This window comes from Lepisma saccharinum, chromosome 9 (genome assembly GCF_977018435.1).
Source record: "Lepisma saccharinum chromosome 9, izLepSacc3.1, whole genome shotgun sequence".
Taxonomy (NCBI): Eukaryota; Metazoa; Arthropoda; class Insecta; order Zygentoma; family Lepismatidae; genus Lepisma; species Lepisma saccharinum.
The window spans coordinates 58,436,283-58,451,943 of record NC_139237.1 but is presented as its reverse complement, the minus strand read 5'-3'; the positions used below and the strand labels follow the sequence as shown (position 1 = coordinate 58,451,943).

The window sequence follows — 15,661 nt, the reverse complement described above, 5'->3', positions numbered from 1 at the left end:
CTTCGCACGGCTCGATGAAAATTTTCTAGTGTCAGTTCTTGGACATGAGGAATATAATAAATATTTTGACCCCGACGTGATTTGAACACGCAACCTTCTTATATGTAGTCAGACTCGCTACCGTTGCACCACGAAGTCGTTCCTGCAGATAGGAAGGAACTCTTCAGAATTTTTGAGAGCCAACTATCAGAATTACAAAATGTTGCTCAAGTGCAGCTTCGCACGGCTCGACGAAAATTTTCTAGTGTCAGTTCTTGGAGATGAAGAATATAATAAATATTTTGACCCCGACGTGATTTGAACACGCAACCTTCTTATCTGTAGTCAGACTCGCTACCGTTGCAGCACGAGGTCGTTCCTGCAGATAGGAAGGAACTCTTCAGAATTTTTGAGAGCCAACTATCAGAATTACAAAATGTTGCTCAAGTGCAGCTTCGCACGACTCGATGAAAATTTTCCAATGTGAGTTCTTGGAAATGAAGAATATAACAAATATTTTGACCCCGACGTGATTTGAACACGCAACCTTCTGATCTGGAGTCAGACGCGCTACCGTTGCGCCACGAGGTCGTTCCTACAGATAGGAAGGAACTCTTCAGAATTTTGAGATCGAACTGTCAGAATTACAAAATGTTGCTCAAGTGCAGCTTAGCACGGCTCGATGAAAATTTTCTAGTGTCAGTTCTTGGACATGAGGAATATAATAAATATTTTGACCCCGACGTGATTTGAAAACGCAACCTTCTTATATGTAGTCAGACTCGCTACCGTTGCACCACGATGTCGTTCCTGCAGATAGGAAGGAACTCTTCAGAATTTTTGAGAGCCAACTATCAGAATTACAAAATGTTGCTCAAGTGCAGCTTCGCACGGCTCGATGAAAATTTTCCAATGTGAGTTCTTGGAAATGAAGAATATAATAAATATTTTGACCCCGACGTGATTTGAACACGCAACCTTCTGATCTGGAGTCAGACGCGCTACCGTTGTGCCACGAGGTCGTTCCTGCAGATAGCAAGGAACTCTTCAGAATTTTGAGATCGAACTATCAGAATTACAAAAGGTGGCTCAATTGCAGCTTCGCACGGCTCGACGAAAATTTTCTAGTGTCAGTTCTTGGAGATGAAGAATATAATAAATATTTCGACCCCGACGTGATTTGAACACGCAACCTTCTTATCTGTAGTCAGACTCGATACCGTTGCACCACGAGGTCGTTCCTGCAGATAGGAAGGAACTCTTCAGAATTTTTGAGATCGAACTATCAGAATTACAAAATGTTGCTCAAGTTCAGCTTCGCACGACTCGATGAAAATTTTCCAATGTGAGTTCTTGGAAATGAAGAATATAATAAATATTTTGACCCCTACGTGATTTGAACACGCAACCTTCTGATGTGGAGTCAGACGCGCTACCGTTGCGCCACGAGGTCGTTCCTGCAGATAGGAACGAACTCTTCAGAATTTTGAGATCCAACTGTCAGCATTACAAAATGTTGCTCAAGTGCAGCTTCGCACGGCTCGATGAAAATTTTCTAGTGTCAGTTCTTGGACATGAGGAATATAATAAATATTTTGACCCCGACGTGATTTGAACACGCAACCTTCTTATCTGTAGTCAGACTCGCTACCGTTGCACCACGATGTCGTTCCTGCAGATAGGAAGGAACTCTTGAGAATTTTTGAGAGCCAACTATCAGAATTACAAAATGTTGCTCAAGTGCAGCTTCGCACGGCTCGATGAAAATTTTCCAATGTGAGTTCTTGGAAATGAAGAATATAATAAATATTTTGACCCCGACGTGATTTGAACACGCAACCTTCTGATCTGGAGTCAGACGCGCTACCGTTGTGCCACGAGCTCGTTCCTGCAGATAGAAATGAACTCTTCAGAATTTTTGAGATCGAACTATCAGAATTACAAAAGGTGGCTCAATTGCAGCTTCGCATGGCTCCATGAAAATTTTCCAGTGTCAGTTTTTTAAGATGAAGAATGTAATAAATTTTTGACCCCGTCGTGATTTGAACACGCAACCTTCTGATCTGGAGTCAGACTCGCTACCGTTGCGCCACGAGGTCGTTCCTGCAAATAGGAAGGAACTCTTCAGAATTTTTGAGAGCCAACTATCAGCATTACAAAATGTTGCTCAAGTGCAGCTTCGCACGGCTCGACGAAAATTTTCTAGTGTCAGTTCTTGGAGATGAAGAATATAATAAATATTTCGACCCCGACGTGATTTGAACACGCAACCTTCTAATCTGTAGTCAGACTCGATACCGTTGCACCACGAGGTCGTTCCTGCAGATAGGAAGGAACTCTTCAGAATTTTTGAGATCGAACTATCAGAATTACAAAATGTTGCTCAAGTTCAGCTTCGCACGACTCGATGAAAATTTTCCAATGTGAGTTCTTGGAAATGAAGAATAAAATAAATATTTTGACCCCGACGTGATTTGAACACGCAACCTTCTGATCTGGAGTCAGACGCGCTACCGTTGTGCCACGAGGTCGTTCCTGCAGATAGGAAGGAACTCTTCAGAATTTTTGAGATTGAACTATCAGAATTACAAAAGGTGGCTCAATTGCAGCTTCGCATGGCTCCATGAAAATTTTCCAGTGTCAGTTCTTGGAGATGAAGAATATAATAAATTTTTGACCCCGTCGTGATTTGAACACGCAACCTTCTGATCTGGAGTCAGACGCGCTACCGTTGCGCCACGAGGTCGTTCCTGCAGATAGGAAGGAACTCTTCAGAATTTTTGAGAGCCAACTATCAGAATTACAAAATGTTGCTCAAGTGCAGCTTCGCACGGCTCGCCGAAAATTTTCTAGTGTCAGTTCTTGGAGATGAAGAATATAATAAATATTTTGACCCCGACGTGATTTGAACACGCAACCTTCTTATCTGTAGTCAGACTCGCTACCGTTGCAGCACGAGGTCGTTCCTGCAGATAGGAAGGAACTCTTCAGATTTTTTGAGATCGAACTATCAGAATTACAAAATGTTGCTCAAGTGCAGCTTCGCACGACTCGATGAAAATTTTCCAATGTGAGTTCTTGGAAATGAAGAATATAATAAATATTTTGACCCCGACGTGATTTGAACACGCAACCTTCTGATCTGGAGTCAGACTCGCTACCGTTGCGCCACGAGGTCGTTCCTACAGATAGGAAGGAACTCTTCAGAATTTTGAGAGCCAACTGTCAGCATTACAAAATGTTGCTCAAGTGCAGCTTCGCACGGCTCGACGAAAATTTTCTAGTGTCAGTTCTTGGAGATGAAGAATATAATAAATATTTTGACCCCGACGTGATTTGAACACGCAACCTTCTTATCTGTAGTCAGACTCGCTACCGTTGCAGCACGAGGTCGTTCCTGCAGATAGGAAGGAAGTCTTCAGAATTTTTGAGAGCCAACTATCAGAATTACAAAATGTTGCTCAAGTGCAGCTTCGCACGGCTCGACGAAAATTTTCTAGTGTCAGTTCTTGGAGATGAAGAATATAATAAATATTTTGACCCCGACGTGATTTGAACACGCAACCTTCTTATCTGTAGTCAGACTCGCTACCGTTGCAGCACGAGGTCGTTCCTGCAGATTGGAAGGAACTCTTCAGAATTTTTGAGATCGAACTATCAGAATTACAAAATGTTGCTCAAGTGCAGCTTCGCACGACTCGATGAAAATTTTCCAATGTGAGTTCTTGGAAATGAAGAATATAATAAATATTTTGACCCCGACGTGATTTGAACACGCTACCTTCTGATTTGGAGTCAGACGCGCTACCGTTGCGCCACGAGGTCGTTCCTACAGATAGGAAGGAACTCTTCAGAATTTGGAGAGCCAACTGTCAGCATTACAAAATGTTGCTCAAGTGCAGCTTCGCACGGCTCGATGAAAATTTTCTAGTGTCAGTTCTTGGACATGAGGAATATAATAAATATTTTGACCCCGACGTGATTTGAACACGCAACCTTCTGATCTGGAGTCAGACGCGCTACCGTTGCGCCACGAGGTCGTTCCTGCAGATGGGAAGGAACTCTTCAGAATTTTTGAGATCGAACTATCAGAATTACAAAAGGTGGCTCAATTGCATCTTCGCATGGCTCCATGAAAATTTTCCAGTGTCAGTTTTTGGTGATGAAGAATGTAATAAATTTTTGACCCCGTCGTGATTTGAACACGCAACCTTCTGATCTGGAGTCAGACGCGCTACCGTTGTGCCACGAGGTCGTTCCTGCAGATAGGAAGGAACTCTTCAGAATTTTTGAGAGCCAACTATCAGAATTACAAAATGTTGCTCAAGTGCAGCTTCGCACGGCTCGATGAAAATTTTCCAATGTGAGTTCTTGGAAATGAAGAATATAATAAATATTTTGACCCCGACGTGATTTGAACACGCAACCTTCTGATCTGGAGTCAGACGCGCTACCGTTGTGCCACGAGGTCGTTCCTGCAGATAGGAAGGAACTCTTCAGAATTTTGAGATCGAACTATCAGAATTACAAAAGGTGGCTCAATTGCAGCTTCGCACGGCTCGACGAAAATTTTCTAGTGTCAGTTCTTGGAGATGAAGAATATAATAAATATTTCGACCCCGACGTGATTTGAACACGCAACCTTCTTATCTGTAGTCAGACTCGATACCGTTGCACCACGAGGTCGTTCCTGCAGATAGGAAGGAACTCTTCAGAATTTTTGAGATCGAACTATCAGAATTACAAAATGTTGCTCAAGTTCAGCTTCGCACGACTCGATGAAAATTTTCCAATGTGAGTTCTTGGAAATGAAGAATATAATAAATATTTTGACCCCTACGTGATTTGAACACGCAACCTTCTGATGTGGAGTCAGACGCGCTACCGTTGCGCCACGAGGTCGTTCCTGCAGATAGGAACGAACTCTTCAGAATTTTGAGATCCAACTGTCAGCATTACAAAATGTTGCTCAAGTGCAGCTTCGCACGGCTCGATGAAAATTTTCTAGTGTCAGTTCTTGGACATGAGGAATATAATAAATATTTTGACCCCGACGTGATTTGAACACGCAACCTTCTTATCTGTAGTCAGACTCGCTACCGTTGCACCACGATGTCGTTCCTGCAGATAGGAAGGAACTCTTGAGAATTTTTGAGAGCCAACTATCAGAATTACAAAATGTTGCTCAAGTGCAGCTTCGCACGGCTCGATGAAAATTTTCCAATGTGAGTTCTTGGAAATGAAGAATATAATAAATATTTTGACCCCGACGTGATTTGAACACGCAACCTTCTGATCTGGAGTCAGACGCGCTACCGTTGTGCCACGAGGTCGTTCCTGCAGATAGAAATGAACTCTTCAGAATTTTTGAGATCGAACTATCAGAATTACAAAAGGTGGCTCAATTGCAGCTTCGCATGGCTCCATGAAAATTTTCCAGTGTCAGTTTTTTAAGATGAAGAATGTAATAAATTTTTGACCCCGTCGTGATTTGAACACGCAACCTTCTGATCTGGAGTCAGACTCGCTACCGTTGCGCCACGAGGTCGTTCCTGCAAATAGGAAGGAACTCTTCAGAATTTTTGAGAGCCAACTATCAGCATTACAAAATGTTGCTCAAGTGCAGCTTCGCACGGCTCGACGAAAATTTTCTAGTGTCAGTTCTTGGAGATGAAGAATATAATAAATATTTCGACCCCGACGTGATTTGAACACGCAACCTTCTAATCTGTAGTCAGACTCGATACCGTTGCACCACGAGGTCGTTCCTGCAGATAGGAAGGAACTCTTCAGAATTTTTGAGATCGAACTATCAGAATTACAAAATGTTGCTCAAGTTCAGCTTCGCACGACTCGATGAAAATTTTCCAATGTGAGTTCTTGGAAATGAAGAATAAAATAAATATTTTGACCCCGACGTGATTTGAACACGCAACCTTCTGATCTGGAGTCAGACGCGCTACCGTTGTGCCACGAGGTCGTTCCTGCAGATAGGAAGGAACTCTTCAGAATTTTTGAGATTGAACTATCAGAATTACAAAAGGTGGCTCAATTGCAGCTTCGCATGGCTCCATGAAAATTTTCCAGTGTCAGTTCTTGGAGATGAAGAATATAATAAATTTTTGACCCCGTCGTGATTTGAACACGCAACCTTCTGATCTGGAGTCAGACGCGCTACCGTTGCGCCACGAGGTCGTTCCTGCAGATAGGAAGGAACTCTTCAGAATTTTTGAGAGCCAACTATCAGAATTACAAAATGTTGCTCAAGTGCAGCTTCGCACGGCTCGCCGAAAATTTTCTAGTGTCAGTTCTTGGAGATGAAGAATATAATAAATATTTTGACCCCGACGTGATTTGAACACGCAACCTTCTTATCTGTAGTCAGACTCGCTACCGTTGCAGCACGAGGTCGTTCCTGCAGATAGGAAGGAACTCTTCAGATTTTTTGAGATCGAACTATCAGAATTACAAAATGTTGCTCAAGTGCAGCTTCGCACGACTCGATGAAAATTTTCCAATGTGAGTTCTTGGAAATGAAGAATATAATAAATATTTTGACCCCGACGTGATTTGAACACGCAACCTTCTGATCTGGAGTCAGACTCGCTACCGTTGCGCCACGAGGTCGTTCCTACAGATAGGAAGGAACTCTTCAGAATTTTGAGAGCCAACTGTCAGCATTACAAAATGTTGCTCAAGTGCAGCTTCGCACGGCTCGACGAAAATTTTCTAGTGTCAGTTCTTGGAGATGAAGAATATAATAAATATTTTGACCCCGACGTGATTTGAACACGCAACCTTCTTATCTGTAGTCAGACTCGCTACCGTTGCAGCACGAGGTCGTTCCTGCAGATAGGAAGGAAGTCTTCAGAATTTTTGAGAGCCAACTATCAGAATTACAAAATGTTGCTCAAGTGCAGCTTCGCACGGCTCGACGAAAATTTTCTAGTGTCAGTTCTTGGAGATGAAGAATATAATAAATATTTTGACCCCGACGTGATTTGAACACGCAACCTTCTTATCTGTAGTCAGACTCGCTACCGTTGCAGCACGAGGTCGTTCCTGCAGATTGGAAGGAACTCTTCAGAATTTTTGAGATCGAACTATCAGAATTACAAAATGTTGCTCAAGTGCAGCTTCGCACGACTCGATGAAAATTTTCCAATGTGAGTTCTTGGAAATGAAGAATATAATAAATATTTTGACCCCGACGTGATTTGAACACGCTACCTTCTGATTTGGAGTCAGACGCGCTACCGTTGCGCCACGAGGTCGTTCCTACAGATAGGAAGGAACTCTTCAGAATTTGGAGAGCCAACTGTCAGCATTACAAAATGTTGCTCAAGTGCAGCTTCGCACGGCTCGATGAAAATTTTCTAGTGTCAGTTCTTGGACATGAGGAATATAATAAATATTTTGACCCCGACGTGATTTGAACACGCAACCTTCTGATCTGGAGTCAGACGCGCTACCGTTGCGCCACGAGGTCGTTCCTGCAGATGGGAAGGAACTCTTCAGAATTTTTGAGATCGAACTATCAGAATTACAAAAGGTGGCTCAATTGCATCTTCGCATGGCTCCATGAAAATTTTCCAGTGTCAGTTTTTGGTGATGAAGAATGTAATAAATTTTTGACCCCGTCGTGATTTGAACACGCAACCTTCTGATCTGGAGTCAGACGCGCTACCGTTGCAGCACGAGGTCGTTCCTGCAAATAGGAAGGAACTCTTCAGAATTTTTGAGAGCCAACTATCAGCATTACAAAATGTTGCTCAAGTGCAGCTTCGCACGGCTCGCCGAAAATTTTCTAGTGTCAGTTCTTGGAGATGAAGAATATAATAAATATTTCGACCCCGACGTGATTTGAACACGCAACCTTCTTATCTGTAGTCAGACTCGATACCGTTGCACCACGAGGTCGTTCCTGCAGATAGGAAGGAACTCTTCAGAATTTTTGAGATCGAACTATCAGAATTACAAAATGTTGCTCAAGTTCAGCTTCGCACGACTCGATGAAAATTTTCCAATGTGAGTTCTTGGAAATGAAGAATATAATAAATATTTTGACCCCGACGTGATTTGAACACGCAACCTTCTGATCTGGAGTCAGACGCGCTACCGTTGCGCCACGAGGTCGTTCCTGCAGATAGGAAGGAACTCTTCAGAATTTTTGAGAGCCAACTATCAGAATTACAAAATGTTGCTCAAGTGCAGCTTCGCACGGCTCGATGAAAATTTTCCAATGTGAGTTCTTGGAAATGAAGAATATAATAAATATTTTGACCCCGACGTGATTTGAACACGCAACCTTCTGATCTGGAGTCAGACGCGCTACCGTTGCGCCACCAGGTCGTTCCTGCAGATAGGAAGGAACTCTTCAGAATTTTTGAGAGCCAACTATCAGAATTACAAAAGGTTGCTCAAGTGCAGCTTCGCATGGCTGATTTGATGATATTAATATGTGTTGATTAATGTACTACTGTTTTTTTTATGTTAAAAAATAATTAGGACATATTCGAAATGTGTGGCGTATTTACTCAAGAGGGATATGAGAAGTTCTCTCCTTATGAGCCAATTATTGTAATTTTCCTTTTTATCTATAGGGAACAAATATTAATTTGCTGACCCAGCATTGGTAGGTAAATTTTTTCATACAATGTGGATTCAACGCAATATTTCACATTGAGGATTTATTTAAAATATTCGTTTCCATGAAAGCAAGTATCAGAGAAACAATTTGGACAATGGATTTAACAATATCCATGGATACCAAAAGTGTGCATATCGTACATGTGAGATTGGATGCTCCTAGGAGATGAAAAAAATCTCCGTAATTCCTAGCCCAAGGTTTTCTACTGTTAATGGTCCCTTCTTTTAGGATGAACCTCACAAATGACACTTTCGCCATCAAGGGCTCCCATACCCGGTGGAGATATATTACACTGCAATGAGAATCGCACTTTAAGCTGTAGGTCTATTCCAGCGGCGGCGCCAGGATGAATCATCTAGGGGTGCTGAGGGGGTGCTGAAAGAAATTTAGGGGGTGCGGTGCTGAAAATATTTTAAAAAGACATGAAAAATGCATTCAACCTTTCAAAACTAGGAGGGGGTGATAGCAAGGACAGTTTACTTTCCCTTGGTATATAAGGTTTAGCATATTGCGTAGCATAAATAGCAAAAAGCGTGGGGCACTACACCCCTAATGGCCTCCACTGACTAACATAAGTTACTGACTGAAATGAAATTATGTGTGTGAAATATATAACTTTAGATTGACATCCATTTTCAAGAAAAGCTGTGCCCCCCCCCCCCGCCTGCCCTCCCCCTGGACTTCCATGATTATATTTATTAAGTCTTATACTCCAAGAAAGTAGTCATGCAGTGTAAACATTCAGATACAGTTGCAGTCTCATTGAACTATGTAGTGAAATACAAAATGAAATTATCCACGCCTTTAAAAACAATTTTTGAACCTTTTCAATGTAACCAATGGAGTTAGAAAATACATAGTACATTGTACCTTCCGTCTGCCACTTCAGGACAAAACGCGAAGTGCACAGCAACTTCGTCTTCGATAAAATCCCTTCTGCCGCTCTATCCCCAATAACGTACTCTATTTTTTTCGTGAACATTGGGCGTCTTCCTAACAGTTTCTGAAAAAGACTGAAATGGTACGTTTACTAGACATGTAACGTGGAACAAATATATAGAACGTACATGGGCGGAGTTTGAGCTTTTACTTTGGGAGGGCCAGACTCTGGGAGAAGCATATGATATTATAAACTAGGGGATATTCAATGAACCTCAGGTATTGAAGATCCCCTAGCTTATAACGGGTCCGGAGGCCTTCCCCCGGAAATTAAAAAAGCAACAACTTAAAATCACTGAGTTTTATGCCTTTTAGATTTCAAAATGTTAAATTTCCTTGCTTAAGTAAACAAATATTAATTAGTATATTGGTTGTCAGTTTTAAAAGAAGCAAAACAGTACGATTGTTGCATTTCATTATTTTTTATTGATACAATATTCGTATTACTTTATAAAAAAGTTACGGTACAATAGTAAGCTTGAGAAATTTTGGAAAAATTAATTTGAACTGTAGGTTCGGACCCAATTAGCCTATCTATGTATAAAGATAGATAGGGATGTGACGATCTCATTGCCCAATGACTTGTTCACTGCAGTTAGTCAACCAACAGAGTGAAATGGTCAACATTTTGCTATTTACAGAGCTGTCCTGTCATGGCTCTCTGAGTGTCCCACAGTCAGCAGAAGTGGGGTATGGTTGGTGAACTACAATGTAATCCTCCCAGCTAGATCCAAGGGATCCGCTGACCAATAACAGGTGCGGTCCTCCATTCATATTGGGAAGTAGGCTGACAACTCTGCACTGTAAAAAGACATGTCACGAAACAGCAATGTGAGGCCATGGATGTTCCCAAGGTAAAAGTATTCCGGAGGTAAAATAGTCCCCCATTCGGATCTCCGGATGGGGACTACTTTGGGAGGTCCCTGGACTAAGGATATAATTAAATCAAGAAGACTTAGGTGGGCAGGCCATGTGGCACGAATGGGAGAGGAAAGAGGAGTTTACAGGATTCTTGTTGGGAAACCTGATGGTAAGAGACCTATAGGAAGGCCAAGACGAAGATGGAAGGACAACATTGAGATGGACCTAAAGGAAATCGGTAGGGATGGAAAAGAGTATATATAGATATTGCTCAAGATAGGGACAGATGGAAGGCCTGTGTTGCTGCAGCCATGAACCTTCGGGTTTAAGAAGGCTAGAGAGTTAGTTAGTTAGTTAGTTAGTTAGTTAGTTAGTTAGTTAGTTAGTTAGTTAAATTAGTTAAATTGAAAAGTTCTTTTGATGCCTCAGCAGTAACTGTTGACTCGACACAAAGTCATTTTACGTTTTTCTTTCTTCAAACTGTACACATCAATCAAATCGTCTATGACCCGCTATTGCGGCGCAATTACCGCATAAGCACATGCCATCATACCAAACGTCAAGATTTGCGGTATGGCTTCATAACAAAAATGTAGTAACTGAACTTAATAATGTGTTATATTTTAGTCTTTTTTAAGTTGGGGGCCAGCCCCCCCCCCCCTGGCCCCTCCAGAACTCCGCCTATGAGAACGTATTAACAAGAAAGCTACCCTTCACGTTACAACTCGCATTAAATAATTTCCCGAGCACGACTTGGTGATACCTTGAAAGCAATTTTTGCTCCAGTACGAGGAAGAACAAGTAGGCGGAAAATAAACCGTTTATCAACAATGCAAAAAAGAAAAGAAAGAAAAACATAACTTACATTAAGTTATAGTCCAGTGGTTCCCAATAGCGTTGCCCACGGGACGAGACGGGACAGGCTTTTAAAAATTCGAGACGAGACGAGATTGACCATGTGTCATGAGACAAACGAATATTTTCGAGACGAGACAGCATTTCCACGAGACGAGACAGGCCAAAGTCTCGTCTCGTGGGCAACACTAGTTCCCAAAGTGCCATGGATGGCTTACAGGGGCGTCGCGAAATGTTCTAATATTTTCACTGAAGTGACACTTATTCCAATATATGTGTAATCAAGGGGTCCCGGGTTCGATACCCGGTGGAGGCACAAGTGGTTCGGATCTAGTGTTGCCCACGAGACGAGACTTTGGCCTGTCTCGTCTCGTGGAAATGTTGTCTCGTCTCTGTCTCGTCTCGAAAATATTCGTTTGTCTCGGGACACAGGGTCAATCTCGTCTCGTCTCGAATTTTTAAAAGCCTGTCCCGTCTCGTCCCGTGGACAACACTATTCGGATCCCACTTTAAACTGTAGGTCCAGTTCCGATTAGCCTTACTGTGCATAAAGTGGACTTAAAACACCAATTCAACAACAATTCCAATGTATGTGCTACTTTTTTTTTGTAAAATATATCTGAATTTGAAATATGTCCTTATTATTTTTTTTAGCTTAAGGCAAGCAACCTAACCACACTAACTGAGAGTTGCAAGTGTTAGATAGTTCAACATTCTGACTTGGGCACCGCGGGAAAAAATCTTGAAACACTAAAGGCGCCTTGAAACAAAAAAGTTTGGGAACCCCTGCTATAGGCAATTATGGAAAACAACAAACAGACCACTTAAAGAAACAGAAGAAGAAAACAATCATAACAACAATGCTGAAGGAAGAAAACAAACCGGTCGCTGATCTTTACAGAGGCTGCAGCCAGTACAGAAAAGTATGTATATCGGCATCTCTTTCAGTGCTTGTCTGTTACATACAATAATTAACGGTCTTACTTCAGTACCTAACATTCAGCGCTCAATGTGACATGACATAATATGACACTCAAAGGGTTAGTGTTTTCAGTTGAACGTAGGGAGTGCTGAAGGGGGTGCGGAAGATCGTTGGACGCTTAATATCCAATTGGATATCATACTTGTACGTACTTACACGTTCATGTATACGTACGTGACTTCTCCGATGATTTAGTGGTTATCGCTAACGCCTTGGAAATCAATGGGTAAATACTTGGTTTCAGGTGGAAGTACATACAATTCATTGCTTTTTCAGTACGATATTAATATTGCATATTTTAAAACTTGGTGCACAACACTGTCAACACCAAAGAACTGCTTGGTTTTAAACAAACTTAGCTTTTCACGTTGAAAAAAAAACACAATTCCAACCTTTTAAAGTTATGGGCGTACAATTAGCCCCTCTCTCCCTTATATGTGTGATGGTGTGTAGCTATATGTGTGAAATATTGCACGATCATTTATGAACATACCACAATCTTTTGAGTATTAGAGTCAAGGAAGAGCCTCCCAGGTGGCGCAGTGGTAACGTCGACTATTTGTAATCAAGTGTTCCCGGATTCGAAACTGGTGGAGGCACATAGTGGTCCGGATCCCATTTTAAACTTTGGGTCCAGTCACGATTAGCCTTTCTGTGCATAAAGTGGACTTTAAAAAGCAAAACTCAAACTCTGGACGAAGGAAGTCATATGGTGGTGGAAGAAATAGAAAGAAAACGAGGGAAGACGTTCCAAGAGATAAAGAAGATGGCTAAGAACAGAGAAAAGTTAAACAGTAGGTCGAAGCATCGCGGACGCTGTAAATGCTTAACGGATAAGGAGAGAATAATAATATATTTATTCGTACATTCCTGGAAACATCTCATATTTTTTTCGCTCATTTGGAGATCTGCTACCCACCAGCCTCTCCTCTCGGACCCCTTACATGTATGTTTTTTATTGCGTTTCTTATGAAGAAAATCTATACATTATATTTGCACGCTCTTCGCAAAAAGAAATCTGGACACAGAGAGATCTGTAAGATGCCACCGTTCGTGCCGTATAAATATTCATAGTAAGCTCGTTCATTTACGCGTTCAATTCAATAATGAATTTTGAATTGAATTGCAATTTTCTGTCCACTTTATGCACAGATAGGCTAATAGGGACTGGACCAACAGTTTAAAGTAGGATCCTAACCACCGTGTCATGTGTCATTCAATAATGGAACAAATCTACATGTATTTGTACATAGGCGTCAACTTAAAATAAATGTTGGTGGGGCAAGAATGACATAAACAATACTTTATATTTGTCTATTTACGAGAATTTTGGAGGGCAGAAAGTGCCCTGCTCTCCTACCCCCTCCCGAAGTTGGTGCCTATGTCTGTGTGTATATATATATATATATGTTGATTATACAGAACCCACTAAAGACACAAATATAACATTTGACAGATGTAAAGATGCAAGTTTATTGCAGCCTACTTGTTAAAACTCAACTATCCCCACAAGGTTCAGTCACTTCTCTTCTGTGACGACGTTGCCGAACGGAAGAATCGGATGCAATATTTCCCTGAGGACTACGCAAGTTTGAAAGAAGTGCTGCGCATTTTTGTTCGCCGCAGCTGATGCAAGAAAGGGTCAAATAGTGCCGTCGACAGGTTCAAGTTTCAGGTTCTCATGCATTATCATCAGAGCACATTGCTGACACACAGTCTGATGCCATCGTTTTAGTGCTGTAAACAACCTGCAGGGAATTTTATGCTCCTTTCCTCTTCAACTTGACGTCAAGCCAAATTTCAAAGAATGAAAGTTTATTTTCCACAAACAGTAATATTTTTGAACAGCACCAATCAAAACTCTCATTTTAAATTTGAAATTACATTAACTTTGGCCTGGAAGCTGTTGAGAGAACAAGTGTTAGTTGCTTTTGAATGTGAAATTATAACTCGGCTGCATTTTCAGATAACGAGTAACGGCCTCTTTTATTTAAAGTGCTTTGGAAAATTGCTTACCACGATTGAGTTGGCCGGAACATACCAAGAAGATCGAATGGTTCGAGACATGTGATTTATCAATTGAAGACAACCTTCTGAACTCTGTTACTCCTAAGTGAACTTGCTAACTAAAGAACTCTAAAATTATCCAAAGCAGAATATCCAAAACTTATTCAATTCTAGATACACAATACTTAGCTAATCTTCTCAAAACTGGAATTTACATGTGTAGAATGTACTTCGTATATTATAAAATGAACATAATAACCCGTGGCTCGACAGCCCTTGAAGGGCATAGGCCGATCTCCCGACTGCCAGTCTCCCTCCCACAATCCTACCTAGAGGTGCGGAAATATTTAACCGGTAATGGGGTCACGTGTGGTCAGCACGTCGAATCCCCAGCCGTTGTAGGAGATAGAAAGTGAACATAGTATTTTTAATATACTTACGTTTCAAACTTTACCATGCAATTGAGACAATCATTGCATACAAGCACTAGCGGTTGTAAACTTACTTACCTCTTACTAATATTAGTGATTTAGACTTTTTTTTACCTTAGAATCAGAAACTTTCGATTCAACCTAACTCAACGCTGAATTACAATGGAGACTAAAATCTAGTCAATATAGCGTCACAAATACCAACTATCTAACTCAGATAATACTGCTAAATTACAGCGTGAGTTGGTGTTTTAAGTCCACTTTATGCACAGTAAGGTCGGAACTGGACCTACAGTTTAAAGTGCGATCAGAACCACTATGTGCTTCCACCTCTTCCGGGTATCGAACCTGGGACAACTATATTACAAGGCAACAACGTTAGAATTACGATATCTGTAAGGCTCCAAATGCAGAGTGTTATGGCCGAAGAAAACGTTTAATTATTTTAAGTACTTGGAGATAAAATGTTAGGAAGTTTTGATCCCGATGTGATTTGAACACGCAACTTAATAATCTGGCGTCAGACGCGATACCGTTTTTTTTATATATATATATAAGGAATACCCCTAAGCGGCAGTATCCTCCGATTTCACTTTCTTCTCTCAAATTTTCATTTCTCGGTTATTCTGGATAGGTTTCAATTTCAGTTTTTCATATTTGGACAAACCCAAATACCCATGCCTTACTTGGGACTCGAACCTAGAACCCCTGGCGAAGTAGCGCGAAGTTCTAACCACTCCGCCACAGAGGTCGACAGGTGTGGAAATCTTCAACCAGTAATTGGGTGACGTTTTCTCCACGAGTTTTCTTCCGTTTGATTTTACAATTCCACTTCTAGCATATAGGCGATATTTTATTAGATAATTTTCGGTGCACCAAAGAGAAATCTCGTAATATTTTGGGTTTAAATATTCTGGATAATAATAGCTTAGGTAAGGTTAAAGGCACGAACTTCCT

General features: G+C 41.3%; 1 protein-coding gene and 22 non-coding genes across 23 annotated transcripts in view; 1 reads left to right on the top strand and 22 right to left on the bottom strand.

Moving 5' to 3' along the window:
• The window catches only part of LOC145992683 (uncharacterized), a 245,492-nt gene that overhangs the window by 188,146 nt on the left and 41,685 nt on the right, over positions 1-15,661 (top strand). The window lies entirely within an intron of this gene.
• TRNAW-CCA (transfer RNA tryptophan (anticodon CCA)) lies at positions 499-570 on the bottom strand. Its single transcript has one exon. It is a non-coding gene; the product is annotated as a tRNA-Trp (tRNA).
• TRNAW-CCA (transfer RNA tryptophan (anticodon CCA)) lies at positions 930-1,001 on the bottom strand. The gene has a single exon. It is a non-coding gene; the product is annotated as a tRNA-Trp (tRNA).
• On the bottom strand, positions 1,361-1,432 carry TRNAW-CCA (transfer RNA tryptophan (anticodon CCA)). Its single transcript has one exon. It is a non-coding gene; the product is annotated as a tRNA-Trp (tRNA).
• TRNAW-CCA (transfer RNA tryptophan (anticodon CCA)) lies at positions 1,792-1,863 on the bottom strand. The gene has a single exon. It is a non-coding gene; the product is annotated as a tRNA-Trp (tRNA).
• Positions 2,007-2,078, bottom strand: TRNAW-CCA (transfer RNA tryptophan (anticodon CCA)). The gene has a single exon. It is a non-coding gene; the product is annotated as a tRNA-Trp (tRNA).
• Positions 2,439-2,510, bottom strand: TRNAW-CCA (transfer RNA tryptophan (anticodon CCA)). The gene has a single exon. It is a non-coding gene; the product is annotated as a tRNA-Trp (tRNA).
• On the bottom strand, positions 2,654-2,725 carry TRNAW-CCA (transfer RNA tryptophan (anticodon CCA)). Its single transcript has one exon. It is a non-coding gene; the product is annotated as a tRNA-Trp (tRNA).
• TRNAW-CCA (transfer RNA tryptophan (anticodon CCA)) lies at positions 3,086-3,157 on the bottom strand. The gene has a single exon. It is a non-coding gene; the product is annotated as a tRNA-Trp (tRNA).
• TRNAW-CCA (transfer RNA tryptophan (anticodon CCA)) lies at positions 3,733-3,804 on the bottom strand. The gene has a single exon. It is a non-coding gene; the product is annotated as a tRNA-Trp (tRNA).
• Positions 3,948-4,019, bottom strand: TRNAW-CCA (transfer RNA tryptophan (anticodon CCA)). Its single transcript has one exon. It is a non-coding gene; the product is annotated as a tRNA-Trp (tRNA).
• TRNAW-CCA (transfer RNA tryptophan (anticodon CCA)) lies at positions 4,163-4,234 on the bottom strand. The gene has a single exon. It is a non-coding gene; the product is annotated as a tRNA-Trp (tRNA).
• On the bottom strand, positions 4,379-4,450 carry TRNAW-CCA (transfer RNA tryptophan (anticodon CCA)). Its single transcript has one exon. It is a non-coding gene; the product is annotated as a tRNA-Trp (tRNA).
• Positions 4,810-4,881, bottom strand: TRNAW-CCA (transfer RNA tryptophan (anticodon CCA)). The gene has a single exon. It is a non-coding gene; the product is annotated as a tRNA-Trp (tRNA).
• Positions 5,241-5,312, bottom strand: TRNAW-CCA (transfer RNA tryptophan (anticodon CCA)). The gene has a single exon. It is a non-coding gene; the product is annotated as a tRNA-Trp (tRNA).
• Positions 5,456-5,527, bottom strand: TRNAW-CCA (transfer RNA tryptophan (anticodon CCA)). Its single transcript has one exon. It is a non-coding gene; the product is annotated as a tRNA-Trp (tRNA).
• On the bottom strand, positions 5,888-5,959 carry TRNAW-CCA (transfer RNA tryptophan (anticodon CCA)). Its single transcript has one exon. It is a non-coding gene; the product is annotated as a tRNA-Trp (tRNA).
• On the bottom strand, positions 6,103-6,174 carry TRNAW-CCA (transfer RNA tryptophan (anticodon CCA)). The gene has a single exon. It is a non-coding gene; the product is annotated as a tRNA-Trp (tRNA).
• TRNAW-CCA (transfer RNA tryptophan (anticodon CCA)) lies at positions 6,535-6,606 on the bottom strand. Its single transcript has one exon. It is a non-coding gene; the product is annotated as a tRNA-Trp (tRNA).
• On the bottom strand, positions 7,182-7,253 carry TRNAW-CCA (transfer RNA tryptophan (anticodon CCA)). Its single transcript has one exon. It is a non-coding gene; the product is annotated as a tRNA-Trp (tRNA).
• TRNAW-CCA (transfer RNA tryptophan (anticodon CCA)) lies at positions 7,397-7,468 on the bottom strand. The gene has a single exon. It is a non-coding gene; the product is annotated as a tRNA-Trp (tRNA).
• Positions 8,044-8,115, bottom strand: TRNAW-CCA (transfer RNA tryptophan (anticodon CCA)). Its single transcript has one exon. It is a non-coding gene; the product is annotated as a tRNA-Trp (tRNA).
• Positions 8,260-8,331, bottom strand: TRNAW-CCA (transfer RNA tryptophan (anticodon CCA)). Its single transcript has one exon. It is a non-coding gene; the product is annotated as a tRNA-Trp (tRNA).